Source organism: Triticum aestivum, chromosome 5A (assembly GCF_018294505.1).
Source record: "Triticum aestivum cultivar Chinese Spring chromosome 5A, IWGSC CS RefSeq v2.1, whole genome shotgun sequence".
NCBI classification, from domain to species: domain Eukaryota; kingdom Viridiplantae; phylum Streptophyta; class Magnoliopsida; order Poales; family Poaceae; genus Triticum; species Triticum aestivum.
The window spans coordinates 525,028,718-525,043,369 of record NC_057806.1 but is presented as its reverse complement, the minus strand read 5'-3'; the positions used below and the strand labels follow the sequence as shown (position 1 = coordinate 525,043,369).

General features: G+C 43.8%; 1 pseudogene; it reads left to right on the top strand.

Annotated features, from left to right (window-relative positions):
• Positions 1-5,722: 5,722 nt before the first annotated feature.
• On the top strand, positions 5,723-12,918 carry LOC123104481 (protein HAPLESS 2-A-like; annotated as a pseudogene).
• Positions 12,919-14,652: the final 1,734 nt, after the last annotated feature.

The following is a 14,652-nucleotide window of genomic DNA, read 5'->3' as shown; positions in this document are numbered from 1 at the left end:
TCCTCTGTAAGCCCCCCACCCCTCCCCAACCCCCTCTCTCTTTGCTTAGTTAGTAGATGATTTTAGTAGTAGTAGATGTTAATTTAGGGTTCATAGATAATGATTTTTAGAAGTAGTGGATATTAATTACTAGTAGTGATGGTAAACTAGTTGTATAATTAGCAGTAGTACATGTTAATTAGTAGTAGATGTAGTAGTTAGATGTTAATTAGTAGTAGTAGATGTGCTAGTTTCTTTCTATTTATAGTAAGTTTATATATAGTAAGAACTAGTTGAATTAATAGAACTAGTTTAGTTTTAGTTGAACTAGTATAGTAAGTAAATTAATAACTAGTTGAACTACTTCATTTTTAGAAAGAACTAGTTTTTTTTCTTTTTATACTAAGTTTATATTTAGTAAGAACTAGTTGAATTAATAGAAGTAGTTGAACATGCCATATTTGGTGTTATTTTTTAGTTTAAGCAATTATTTCATGTTTTGGTTACACCTCCGAGTGGCCTAAGTTTTGCCGGAGTGTTGATTAATTTCCGTTCCGACAAATTTCAGGCGCTCGATATGTCCTTTTTAGCAAAGGGTCATGCCGGATTTTTCCGTGAATTCTGGCATGACTTGTGCTAGAATATGTGGGAAATATCGAGTGGCCTGGATTTTCTTTGAAAAATAATGATCTAATTTAGGTTTTTTAGTACATATATTTAATTGTACAAGTTTAATCTTTGAATTATGAACGTAGGAAATGTCGTACTCGGACGACGACAGTCTCCCGGGGGAGTGCAGCTGGTGCCACGATGATCGAGGTATGTGCGACAGGTTCGTTGAGCTGGATGAAGATCGGCGCTTCAGCATTAAGCTCGAGGAGACCTTCGATGTTGAAACGGTACGCAATAATGACAAGTGTTTTTTTCGTAACTAAGCATGACTTCAACTATTTCAACGTCTAATTTTCATCTTTTACAATTCGACTAGCTTATCCCATGCCATGCAAGACGCTATGTCTTCGAGAGGATGGGTTTTGAAGACCATGAAAATTTTCAAACAAACAAAATACACCTAAGGACCCATCATGATATCGATTTTGAAGTAAATCTGTATAATTCTCAGAGCATAACCCATTTTGGTTGTCAAAATTGGGAAGCACTTTGCAAAATGTATGGTTTTTTATGAGGGTATGATTATCACCATGGATCTTGGTCATCCTGACATCGAACAAGACAATATGGACATTTGGGTCCTTGTTGATACGCTTTCGATTCTACTGCAATGTGAGTTTCTCAAACATAGTTATTAATTAATTTATATTGTTTATTTTAAAATAGTTGACAGCTTATTTTCATTGACAGCTTATTTTGAATCTTTAAAGAATGTGCAGAAGATGGTAGACAAAACCCACTACACTGATCGCTCTGAATTAACTTATAAGGAGAAAAATCATCTGATTGCTTATTGTACTTTTTTTGAGAATTACAATACCTATTATCGAACTCCTTCAAATTATGGTGAATACGTGCCACTAGTGCACGTGTTGAACTACGATAACTTCTATGGAGATACCCTGATAAGATATTTTACTATTACGACATCCGTGCATCTTTTGCATACTTCTAAAACTAGTACATCATTGCTAACTATGAAGTTATTACTATGTTTTTCAACAGAAAATCCCGATGGATTGTGTGCCTCATCTGATGTATTACAATGGTCGCCTTGAAGTTCTGAACATACAGCCAGGTCATCCTACGGATCTCACCTGTGCATATCGAATTTCTGAAACCGGTGAACACATGCTAATCAAAGAGTGGAAAAAATGTTTGGACATTCGTAAGGAGGTTCTTGGAAGCAACATTAAGCGAAAGGCAAGAATTGAAGACAGGATAATCTGCATTCTCCATAATGGAGAGCGAGGGACTATCTTGTTTTTTGCTATTTTACCTTAAAGAATATAATAGGTCCTAAGAGAATGTAGTAGGTCCTATGAGGTACAATATGTTTATTATGTGATACAGTGTGTTAGAGTTGAAGATGTCAGGAGTACTTGTGATTACGACTAGTGACCAATGATATGATGATGATGATGATAAGTTGTTAATGATATGATGATGATGATGATGATATTTATTATATCATTGGGTGAAAGAACCACGGATTAGTTTCAAGTGGATGTCCGTCCACTTGAAACTAGTCCACACAGTTCTTTCACCCGTGATGTAATAACTCATGATGATGTAAAAATAATTTGTAAATTCCTGTTGTATGAAAATTTGTGTAAAGGTGTATGAATACAACATGAAATAAAAAAGAAATAAAATCCGAAATAATAGTAGCAGCGCAGGCAGAGAGAAGCGCTACTACTAATTACCAGCAGCGCTCCTCCTGGAACTCGCTGCTACTAAGTCGATTTAGCCGTAGCGTGGATGGAGGCACGCTACTGCTATTCGTTAGCTGTAGCGCCTTATTAGTAGCGCACCACCCCGCGCTACTGATAGGTCTAAAACCCACGCTGCTGCTAGCCTTTTCCCTAGAAGTGTCATATCATAAGATAGCAACGCCGCAGTAATATCCTCATTCTTGACGGTCTCCTTGCCGTGCGTCAAAGTAGTGATCAAATGATCATAGGATGATGGCAACGAACAAAGAAGCAGAATTGCCCTATCCTCGTTGTCAACCGTCGCACCCAAGCGTGCTAGATCCATCACGACTTGATTAAAGGCGTTCATATACTCCACAAGATCTGACCCCTCCTGCATCCTCATCCCATACAACTTTTGCTTCAGATACACCTTGGTCGTCGCAGTCTTGGACATAAACTGACTTTCCAGCTTCTCCCAGATCTTCTTCGGTGAATTCTCATCCATCACATGATAAATAACCTGGTCCGACAGACACAGCCGTATAGTCCCGGCTGCTTTCAACTGTAACTCCTCCCAGTCATCCGCCTCCATCTTAGCTGGCTTGCCTTCCTGCAACAACGCCTTCAAGCATCCCTGTTGTGCCAACAAATCTTTCACCCTTGTCTGCCATAACCCAAAGCTTCCAGTTCCGTTAAACTTCTTCACCTCAAACCTGGTACCCGATGGCGCCATGGTTCTTTGTACGCTGACCGTACGAAAAATTATCTAAGCTTTGCACGCGATGCCCTAAAGTACGCAACTGAACCTCCGGTCCTCCACGTACTACTAGCACTTCCAACCAAAAAATCTCTTCACGTGTATAGCTCCTGTCCTGGCTCAACTCCTGATGCTAAGCTAATTTGCTTTGCCTTGACCTTGCTAATTCCGATGGATAACACAACCAGCGATGGCCTTTTCCGCCGATTGGATCTGTTGCTTGCCTCGTCTTGAGTCGTGAGGACCTGCCCTGCCGCTGCTTTTAACCGCGCGCAGACGTCCGCCTTGTACACGAGTCCCACCAGGACTCGGTCCTGTTTTGGTCTCCAAATAAAATCTCGTGACTTGTTGTTTCCGATTGCATCACATATATCGCTAGAATCTGTACGCCCAGCCACCGCTTGAGTCCTCAGCCTGCACGCGTCGTTCCGCCGCTTGGGCTGCAACCTTGCCGACTCCGAGTACGTCCGCTCGGCGCCCACGCGATCATGGCACTCGCCGATTCTTCCGATCTCGCCGATGACTAATTCTTCCATGATATTTTCACCTCTAAATCAATACGATCCGCCTCAATTTCAAACCTTGCTCTGATACCACTTGTTAAAATAAATCTGAGATACGCGAACGATCCACCGAGGAACAAATAATCACAAACAATGATAACACCGAGATTTGTTAATGAGGTTCGGCGAACTTGCCTACTCCCCGGGGCAATGACTACGGGCGCTCCTCCCTGAGATACCGCAACACCGGCCACCCGGGCGCCGGCACAAGCCGCCGGCACCCCCTTGCGAGCCTGTCGCTATCTAGTCGTCATAGGTTACAACGTGGGGTGCCTCCTCATATATAAGAGGCCAAGGGTACGTGTCCGACTCCGACACTACAAGTATCCTACCCACACTACAATACTAAGTCCAAGCGTAACCCAACTAGTACAAAATATTCGACACAAAAACACAACAGAAGCGGCTTCAGTGGTGGCCCATCTTCTCAGCCGCCATGGAGGAAGCCAAGGGAACGACCAGAGATGGGGAAGCAGTGCTGGGGTAGAGCTCTTGTGCTGGAAAAGGACAAGAATAGTAATTCAAGTTACCCAAAAAACTGTATGTATACATCATATATTTGTCATGCTTACGGTCACAAATTTCCTATACACACAAGGATACTTCAAGAGGAAAAAACTATCATCTGTTAATTCATGGAAGTACCTAAGCAAAATCCCTATTGATGATCCACTTCTGTTGATAACCAAAGTCTATATGAAGTACTGAAATTTCAATAAGTGTGCTTAGTATAGGTTATGCTGACATACCTGGTTTCTATAGGGGTAGGGGTACACGAAATAAGCAGTAAGCAGGACGTACTTCCCTTCATGACACCAGCCGGCCCTCCCTTGAATCCATACATGGTGCTGCCTTTGGCACGCTCCCGCGGGTAATCAGATCCACAACACCAACCATGACAAGTCAACGACAAGAATTATTCAGCAAACACCGCAAAGCAACAAAATCTAACAAGATATATCCTCAGTGCACTAACAGCTCTTTAATTCAATTATGAACACCTATTTTCAGTCAATTGGTCTCAGCTAGTGCTAAACGAAACGAACGTGCGGTTGGAGATCACTCGCACTTATCAAAAATGTCGCAGATCACATTGTGCCCCCCTAGAACCTAGTCACCAGAAAGCACGGCGTCGATCTTGAGCACCTTCGTTGCAACCGGCTTGGCCCAAGGCTGTCCGTACAAGCTGGGAACAGTTTGGCGATCTCATCTGCGACAGATCAAGTCATGGTGGCGATCTCATCTGCGACAGATCAAGTCATGGCCGTCAAATCCCAAATTCAAAGCAGCCCAAACCGCAATCTTGCAGTCCGAGATCCGGGAGCGGCGCATCCCAGGAAACAGGGCGTTCATTACTCACCGAGTCACCGGGGCTTCCCACGGCGGTGGTGGCGGGCCCATCGACGTCCATGAAATGGAAGCAGACGACTAAGGGGAGGGGCAGCATGTGCCGATGCGGCTCGTCTGCACCTCGATGTACACTTACGCGAGGTGACCGAGCACGGATGCGTTGCGGGTCGCTCCCCCGTTGAAGGCCGCCGCCGCCATGCGATGCGATGTGCCGGTGAGGAGTTGCGGGCGGCGGCGTGAGGTGAGGGGTGAGCGGCAGAAGCGGGCGGGGGTCTCCAGCAGCGGGCGGAGGCCAAGCTGTGCGGCAATGGTGGATGAGGGGATCGGCGGGGCGGCGAACGGTGCGGGAGGATCGGTGTGCGGCGGCCCGCCTGTGTTGTGGCTAGCTGTGGCGAATGGCTGGCGTCTGTTAGGAGGAGGAGGGGGGTGAGAGGTCGTGCGGGCGTGCGTTGGCACTGTTTTTTTTTTCTTCGAACATGGGCAGAGTTAGCGATTGATCGAGCGTGGCTTGTTGCGTGGTCGGTAGCGTTAAACACAAAATGATTAAGAGCTATTAAATTTTGATGATGAATGGATGTGATTGTTTGGATCCGTCTTTTTTTTTTATAATGGTAGTAGATAGTAGACTAGTGGGACGCAAGCCCAAGAGCCTCAGGGCCTATGATGCTCAAGCGGTTACGTTTTCGCCATCCATTTGGAAGCGGAGGCGCGCGCCTGCGGTTCCGCCACCAGTTGCTGCAGCCTCAAAAAGAAAAGAAAAAAACAGTTGCTGCGACTCATCCCCACCCCGCTCCGCTCGCCCTTCGCCACCGCGACGGCAACCGCCGATGGCTCCTCGTCCCCGTCCCCCTCATTCCCGGCCTGGTAACCACGCCGTGTTCCTCCTCCTCGCCGCGGCCGCCCTGGTCGAGCCCGCCGTCGGGGTGGAGATCCTCTCCAAGTCCCGCCTGGAGCGCTGTGCCCTGGACTCGGGGGCCGGCGGCGCCCTCGCCTGCGACCGCAAGCTCGTCCTCAACCTCGCCGTTCCCAGCGGCTCCGTAAGCCTATCCTCCTCTCGAGCCCCGATGGAGTCGTGCATTTTGTTTTTTTTACTGACGATGTGTGTGTTCGGGGGCTCGATTCAGAGCGGCGGCGAGTCGTCGCTGGTGGCGCAGGTGGTGGAGGTCGAGGAGAACGATGCGCAGGCGATGTAGACGGTGCGGGATCCCCCCGTCATCAACATCAACAAGTTCGCCGTCTAGGCGCTCTACGACATCGACTACATGAGGGTAAAGCCCCTCTGCCTGTGCCCCCCTGACCAACAGACCGGAGTCTGGTTTTTCTGATGAATACCTAGTAGGATGCCACTTTCCACTTTAAGACTTAGAGCCAAACAGCTTCCAGCCATCATACAATGGCTCCTATGGTACTTCTACTATTTTGTTGTGTTGTGGTGGGCTGTGTTAATTGCTATCGTGCATTCCTTCAGAAGAAATTTAGGTGTACTATGCTCGAGATGGAAATAGCATGCTATTTTCAGGCTCTTGGCAGTCCCTGTTGCTGTCCGTTCCCATCACTCTGCAGCCCTATCAGCGTTGCTGAAATGTCGTGTTCTAGGTTTTGGAATGGGCACATCATAGATAAACAGGGAGTCGACGAAGCGGGTTTCCAAAATGTTTCAGAGCTATCAAAATATTGGAATGCCATTCAGTATGATCTGATATCACTAGAGTGGGACCGTTTATGCTTACGTGTTTTGCATCTCCTCATTTGTTATAGCAACCCCATTTGCATCTGAAAATGTTTTTAGCATTTTGTTGTCTGATTGTTTTTATATGCAGCTTGTTGCACTGAAAAGTTAGCCACACCACTGATATCAACTGTTACCTACCAGTAACACTATACTCTCTAACAAATCATGTGAATTCGGAGCTGATTTATTGTCTGTGCTTGTTTCTTCAGGATGTTGCTTATAAACCAGAGGAAATGTTTACCAAGACCATGGATTTCGAGTCGCTCGACTAGTCGCGACTAGTCGTCGACTAGTCGACGAGTCGCAGTTCCAGGGCCGACTCAGCCTCTCGACTCGACTCCTGGGATGAGTCGAGCGACTCGCGCGACTAGTCACGACTAGTCGCGGTTTTTGGGTCGAACGACTCGAGGCAGCGCTGGATCTGGAGCACTCTCCCGCCGCCGTGCTGCTGCTGCTGCTGTGCTGCCTCGCTGCTGCTGCTGCGCCCTTGCCGCCGCGCTGCTGCTGCTGCTGAAGCTGAAGCGGCAAGAGGAGCAGGCTGGGAGGAGGAGCGGTGGCAAGAGAGCTGCTGCGGGGGAGTTGAGAGATCCATCGCTGGGAGGAGTGGTGGACTGGTGGCAAGAGAGTGGCAGCAGAATGTGTGGCGGCTGTGGTGAGGGAGGAGGGAGTGTGGACGGTGGATTAGGTCACAGGAGGAGTATATAGCTACTAGATGGGCTTTTGGGCCACAGGGAAGTGCATAACTAGTGGCCCATCTCTCAGTTGGCCCTGGTTACTGCTGCTGGTGGTGTGCTCCTCCCCTCCTCCCCTGGTTGCTGCTGCTGCTGTGCACTTGTGCTCCTCCCCTGACTGCCTGCTGCTTAACTCGCGTTGACTCGTCGCCATGTCGACTCGTCGACCGTGAGTCTAGACTAGTCACGACTAGTCTAGAGTCGCCCTCCCCGAGCGACCCGTCGACTCATCGACTCGAAAACATTGACCAAGACACATAAATGTGAGTCAGATGCTGGTGCTGATGTTGTTGGAGTTTGTGAAAGGTAAAAAAAAACTTTGGGACTCGATCCAGTTGATAGGTTGTCATCATCATTCGTCAATATTTCTGGGAGGGATTCCAATTGGCAGGTCTTCGTAATCACAGACCCACCATTTCAGTTTTAGACAGCTATAATCTGTGCTGTAGCACTTTTGGTGCGAGTTTATTACAATAGTATACCATTTCCTCTCATGGCCATTCATATCTTCAGACTTTCCCTCGATTTCTGCATCCTTCTTTATACATATTTTCAATGCCGTATAAACTAATGATGTCTATTTCATGAATATGGCTAGGTTATGGGATCAGAACGGTCACGTAGTTGAGCATACAGAGGTGAAACGCACTGGCCTTTGTCATCCTTATTATCTCAGTGTCTTGAGTAGTAACAATATTGAACCAAACAGTTTTTGACCAAATAAACCGCGGATCTGATTGCTTTGGGCATTTTTTTCCTCGCCTACGCATAGCTTTGGTCTTACATGACTTTGCTAGGTGCCCGTGTGTTTTTGTGTATGTGTGTTGGTGTTGGTTGTGTGCATCATAGCTATGCAGAGGCCGGGTGTGTCCTCATAGTGTTTGTATCCTCTTGATGCTCCATTTTGAGCCAATACAATCCACCCTTTGTTGATTTCTTTTTGAGAAATATAAAGGCACATATGAATTCTTTTCAACGTGCTTGTGCAATGAATGCATCTGCATGTCATATACTCGTTTAGTTTGTGTTATTGTATTTTACATGTAGCTATGATCTACTATCTCATAAAAAAATGATATACTATCTCATGATTCTACTGTTTCCTCTCTTTTCCACGGTAAATTTAAAGTTTCCTCTACACTTTGACATTGCACTAGCCGGTTTGCTGTCCATGTGGGCCTAATCGCCGTGTTGGTTCGTCATGCGGATCAATTTGTGAGTTAACAAATTGATTTTTTTACCATTTCTGCATTTTCAGTATAACATTGTGTCACACCTTTCACATGCATCTTCCTTGCAGTTGATAAAATGATTAAAGGCAAAGCTAATACGGCTCACTGTGTACGTTTTCCAGGTGATTGGTATGGGCATTACTTGTGAGATATCTTTGTAATATTTATAAATATTGTCTTAAGAACTCCACCTGCTGAGTTCACTAAAAGAAACTTGAATTGGCACGATATCCTAATATCTTGTACTTCTTATTTCGGTCTGACATGGTCGTAGTACTTCCTTTTCGTTGCTAACATCATCAAGTAGGTAGTAAACATTTTGGGGATTAATGGTGATCTAGTTTATTTATTTATTTTTAAGTAGAATCTTAGAGAGTATATGCTCATGCCAAACTTATATGCTGCTCACATCATTCCATGTTTTTTTAATCATTATTCAGGTCAAAATTTGAGTAAATCTGTGTATCACTCTATCTCCATTGCTTATAAACAGGTTTCATGTTTTTGGAATTAAGAGAAGTTCACTTGGGTTCAGCATCAGAGTACAAGTAAAGAAAGGCTCTTCTGTAACGGTAGGCACTAAAATTCTGCACTGTTACTTGTAAGGCTAGTATAGAATACAGACTCTTGAAGAAATTACCATGATTATGTACATGCTGACAATATGTTGGCACAAATAGGCACAAGCAAAATCAATCATCCTGATGATGATATTATTTTTCACATGCCTTTGCTATCCGGAGTTCTATCAAGTCTGGGGACCTTGGCTTACTGCGCTTTTATTGTTCGATCTTGTGCCCCTTTAAGGACTAATATTCTGAATATTCTATTTATTTATCAAATCAAAGTAGCGTCCAAATGACTACTTTTCTGTTCTTATATCTAGTTTGCTGTTTTGGACTTTGAGTATGCAAAGCACTCACGCAACAGCAGTATGCCTTTATCAATTAAACACTGCACTGCAGGAGGTTATTGTTAGTCCAGAGAATAGTACAGTTGTTTCTAAAGATAACTTTCTGAGGGTAAATCTCATTGGTGACTATGTTCGTTATACAAGTATCCCAGCATTTGAAGACTTCTATCTTGTGACTCCACGGAAGGTATTCAGCAAATTATGATACATGTATTTCTCTCACGTGACTTCATAATTATCTTCTATATCTGAAATATTGAAGGGTGGTGGTGACGGTCAACCACAAGTCCTTGGCGACGAGTTCTCCAGGTGGATGCTGTTGGAGAGAGTCCGGTTTACATTAGATGGTCTTGAGTGCAACAAGATTGGTGTTGGGTATGAAGCTTACAGAAACCAGCCTAACCTCTGTGGATCACCATTTGGGAGCTGCTTGTACAATCAGCTTTGGAATTTCAAGGAGGTAAGGTTGTGCATTAGCAAGTGTCAAGTTTTCTTTTGCAAGGATAAGTGTCAAGCTTCTTGTTCCTGAAGCACAATCTGCTAATATTGTAACTGTTTAGTCATGAGTTTTTATTTCACCATTTTTCTTCAGTCTGACGACAATCGAATAAACAGAAACCAAGAGCCCCAGTATATTGTGCAGGGAAGATTTGATAGGATCAACCAACACCCGGTTATATTCCCACCATTTATTCTTGAGTCCTGTTTTTATGCTGGCATTGGATAAAGCATTTGATACATACCCATCACAGAATGCAGGAGCTCATTCATTCTCTATTGGAATCACAGAAAGTCTGAATACTAATTTGCTGATAGAGCTGAGTGCTGATGATATAAATTATGTATACCAGAGGTACTGATAATAATTACGCAATTTTATTTTGCATTTACCTTGCACTGATTTGTCAATTTCAGGAGTCCAGGGAAAATAATTGACATTAATGTCCCTACATTTGAAGCCTTAAGCCAAGTTGGTACTGCCAAGGTCACAATTAAGAACATTGGCAAACTGGAAGCTTCATATAGCTTGACGGTATGCATCGCCAAGGAAATTATAATTTTCTTTGCAGGGAAGCAAATGCCTTTTGATATATTTTTAGACAATTGTCTACCTTTTGATAGTTCATTAATTGCATTAATTTTCTTTTCTCTTAAGATAGATACGTCCATGAACTGATTTCCTACCCATCATTCTTGTTGTCCTTGCATGAATATCCTTTCTATTCCGTGCATACCTACATGGACGCACCCACATCGTTCGACTGAGATATATTTGACTAACATATTTCACATTTACTTTGCTTATAAAACGGTTGGATTAAAAATTTAGTCGATGATTTACTTGGCCTCCTCAGTTTTCCTGAACTCTGATGACTGCCTTACTCCTTTTACAGTTCGTCTGCTTAAGTGGCATCAGTTATGTGGAGGTATATTTATTGTGGTATCGGTGTTTTCTGTTTTTATTTGATTGACGAGCTGCAACACATCATTTCAGTTAATTATTCATCAGCACAGTTTCCTGCTTTGGTTATTTTCTCATTCAGTTTGTTCTCATGAAGCTACCCTGCAATTTCATTTGCAGGAGCAATTCTTCATCATGAAACCTGGCCAAGTGCTTATCCGCTTATTCTATTTGCGTTCCTCATCAGACCAAGCATCAAAATATCGCTGCTCGGGTGAGTTAGAAACCAAAGACAGCTCATCATTGTCCTTACATCCAAAGTCCTATTTTAGGAATGAACATGGGATTTGTTTGTGGTCGATTGCAGCTATTTTGAAAGGGTCAGATTTCAGTGAACTTGACAGAGCAGAGTGCCAGTTCTCTACTACAGCCACAGTTCTTGACAATGGAACACAGGTTCTGAAATGTTTGTTCCCTTGTAGTGATCCTGTTAGGATTCATTAGCTTTTGTTTCCTGTTAAAACAAGCGCAGGGAGATAGTTAGAGTTGCCTACAATGTTTCATCCCAATCTTTGATGTCAGTGTATCTCTTGCCTTGATAAACTTTTGTCAGAGTATCACAGATCTGTGTTTTCGCACGATCCAGATCCCCTTTTTACCACGACAAATAATTGTGTTGTGCTGTTCCAATCTCTGAGCTACATACATTGCTTACTGCCCTTAAAACCCATGTAGATCGGCCCACCGAAGCAGCATAAGAAGGGTGGCATCAGGGGTTTCATCGAAGCCATCGAAACCTTGTGGCGCAACACATGGGGCAGCGTGATCGATTTCTTCACCGGCAGATCATGCAGGTAATAATGTTTTCGGTAGTATTTCGGATCCGGCTGTGCCTCTTACTCTTTCTGATCATTTTAGCTCATCTATCTATTCCACTCCTGGACTGGACTTCCGGCGGCTGCCGGCGACTGGCGTGATGCCGATCCCCTTCTTCCCCTCTTCTTCTCCTTCCTCTCCTCCACCCCACCTTCTTCCCTAGCTGATCCACTCTTCCCTGCTCTGTCGCTACTTCTATCTCTGTTTCCTTTCTCTCAGATCCCTTTCCTTTCCCCTTGTTCCTGCCGGATTCAAGCCGGAGGCGATCTTTCTGACCGGATCTGATGCGGCGTCGTTCGATCCGACCGGATCCAGGGCTTCCTTGTCTCCTCCGCAGAGTCCATCCCCAGCCTTTGCTGTTCTTTCTACCTTTCCCGTCTTCCACTCCTCCAATCCCCTTGTTTTTGTTTTCTGTTCCTCTCAACTTGTCCCACTTATAATCTTCGATTCAAGTTTCCCAAAACCTGTTTTGCTGGATCTGCTTTTGCGCAATCTTTTTGTCTGGTTTAAGCCCTCTCTCTCGCGCATGGGTCAGCAGTGCATCGTCCTTAAGGATCTTGGGTGCCATGAAAGCTATAGCGTGGAATTGCCGAGGCATGGGCCGGAGCCTCAGCAATGATCGTATGCTATTTCTGGCTAATCTGATCCGTTCTACTAAAGCGCAGGTAACTTTTGTTTCTGAAATAAAATCTTCTAAAGTGCGATCGATTGATCTAGTTAATAGATTTGATGTTGCCAACAGTTTTGTTGTTCCTTCGAGAGGGGCCTCTGGAGGGCTCTGGCTAATGTGGAATGATGATCTCAAAGTCACTATTCATGCTGCTTCCTTCCACTATATATTAGCTACTGTACTTCATGTAACCACTGGTGTCCAATTTTGTTTGGTCTGTATATATGGTGATCCCTATCATAGACAAACTACTGCCATTTGGAGTGAGATTTCAACTTTTGTGTATGATAATCTGGGTCTGCCCATGATGTGTATGGGAGACCTTAATGACATCTTGTATGATATGGATGGTTGTAACGGCAATGTTAACTATTATCGTATGAATGTTTTTCCGCTCTCTTGTTAAAAATTGTGGATTCTATGATATAGGTTTTAGTGGTCCTGCGTATACTTGGCGTAGTAAACAACACACTTCGGAACCTATTTATAGACGCCTTGATCGCTGCTTGGTTAATTCTGAATGGTGCATGCATTATCCTAATACTAAAGTCCTCAACTTGCCTATTATTCTTAGTGATCATGCCCCCATTCTAGTGTCTACTGAAGGTACTTTTGTTAAACCTAAGCAAACATTTAAGTTTGAAAATTGGTGGCTGCTGGAGAAAGATTTCGCTAGTTTTGCTAAATCTGCATGGAATAATTGCTCAGTTCACTCCTTTGCAGCCAAAACCTCTTATTTGGCAGGTTCCTTAAAGATGTGGTGCAAGAAAAAAAAGCTCCAGCAGGATCTTCTTGACCTAGAATCGAAGATTAATCAAATTCAACAACTTCCTTTGCAACCGCAGAATCATGCATTGGAAAGTTCTCTTATTTTCAGGTATGAGCAAACTCTTTCTAAGCTTAACCAATTCTATAAGCAGAGAAGTAAGAAAGGTTGGGCTACTGCTGGAGATTGTAATACTAAATTTTTCCATCAAGCGGTGGTTAAACGTAGGAAGAGGAATACTATTTGTTCTGTTAAGGATGAGAATGATATGATCCATTTCAAACCTAGTGCTATCACTAACACTTTTGTTAATTATTTTCGTTATATTTTCTCATCTCCCGATAATAATGCTGATAGGCCTTATCTTGATACACATTGGCCTAGTGACTCTCTGGATCCTACCTATGCTCTTCCTGATAAACATGAGGTTTTACAGATTCTCAAAGAAATGAAATTGAATGCTTCTCCAGGGCCAGATGGGTTTAATGTTGAATTTTATTTGGCGGCCTGGGACTGGATAGGAGATGAAGTCACTCAACTTGTCATTAACTTTTACACTACTGGTATTTTGCCTCCACATATTAATGACACTAACATTGCTCTTATTCCGAAAAAGCTTGTGCCTCAAGTTCCCATGGACTATCGCCCTATTAGCCTTTGTAATGTTGTTTACAAAATCATTGCGAAGTCGCTTGCTAATAGGATCAAGCCTCATCTTCCTGATTATATCGATCCTGCTCAACAAGCTTTCATTGAGGGTAGACGTATTAGTGATAACATCATTATTGCCCAGGAGATTGCCCACTCTTTCTCTCTTAAATCTTGGAAACACAGTGCTTTCATGCTTAAGATAGATCTAGCCAAAGCTTTTGATCGTCTAGAATGGAATTTTATTGTGTCTGCTCTTGCTCGTAAAGGGCTGCATGGTCACTTCATTAATTTAATTCATGCATGTGTTTCTTCTCCTACGTTCTCTGTGCTGATTAATGGACAACCCTCTCACAAGTTTAGGAGCTTTCGAGGTATTCGTCAGGGCTGTCCGATGTCTCCTTTTTTGTTTGTTATTGCCATCAATGAATTATCTATTGCTCTCAACGAAGCTCTTGCTGCTCATCATTTGCAGGGTATTTCGCTTGGACCAAATTGCCCTTCTATCCACTCTTTGTTATTTGCAGATGACTTGTTGGTTTGTGGGCAAGCCAGTCTTCAAGAAGCTCGCACTATGGCTCATCTTATTAATCATTTTTGTTCTATCTCAGGTCAAACTCCAAATTGGGCCAAATCAGCCATTCTTTTCAGTTCTCATGTTCCT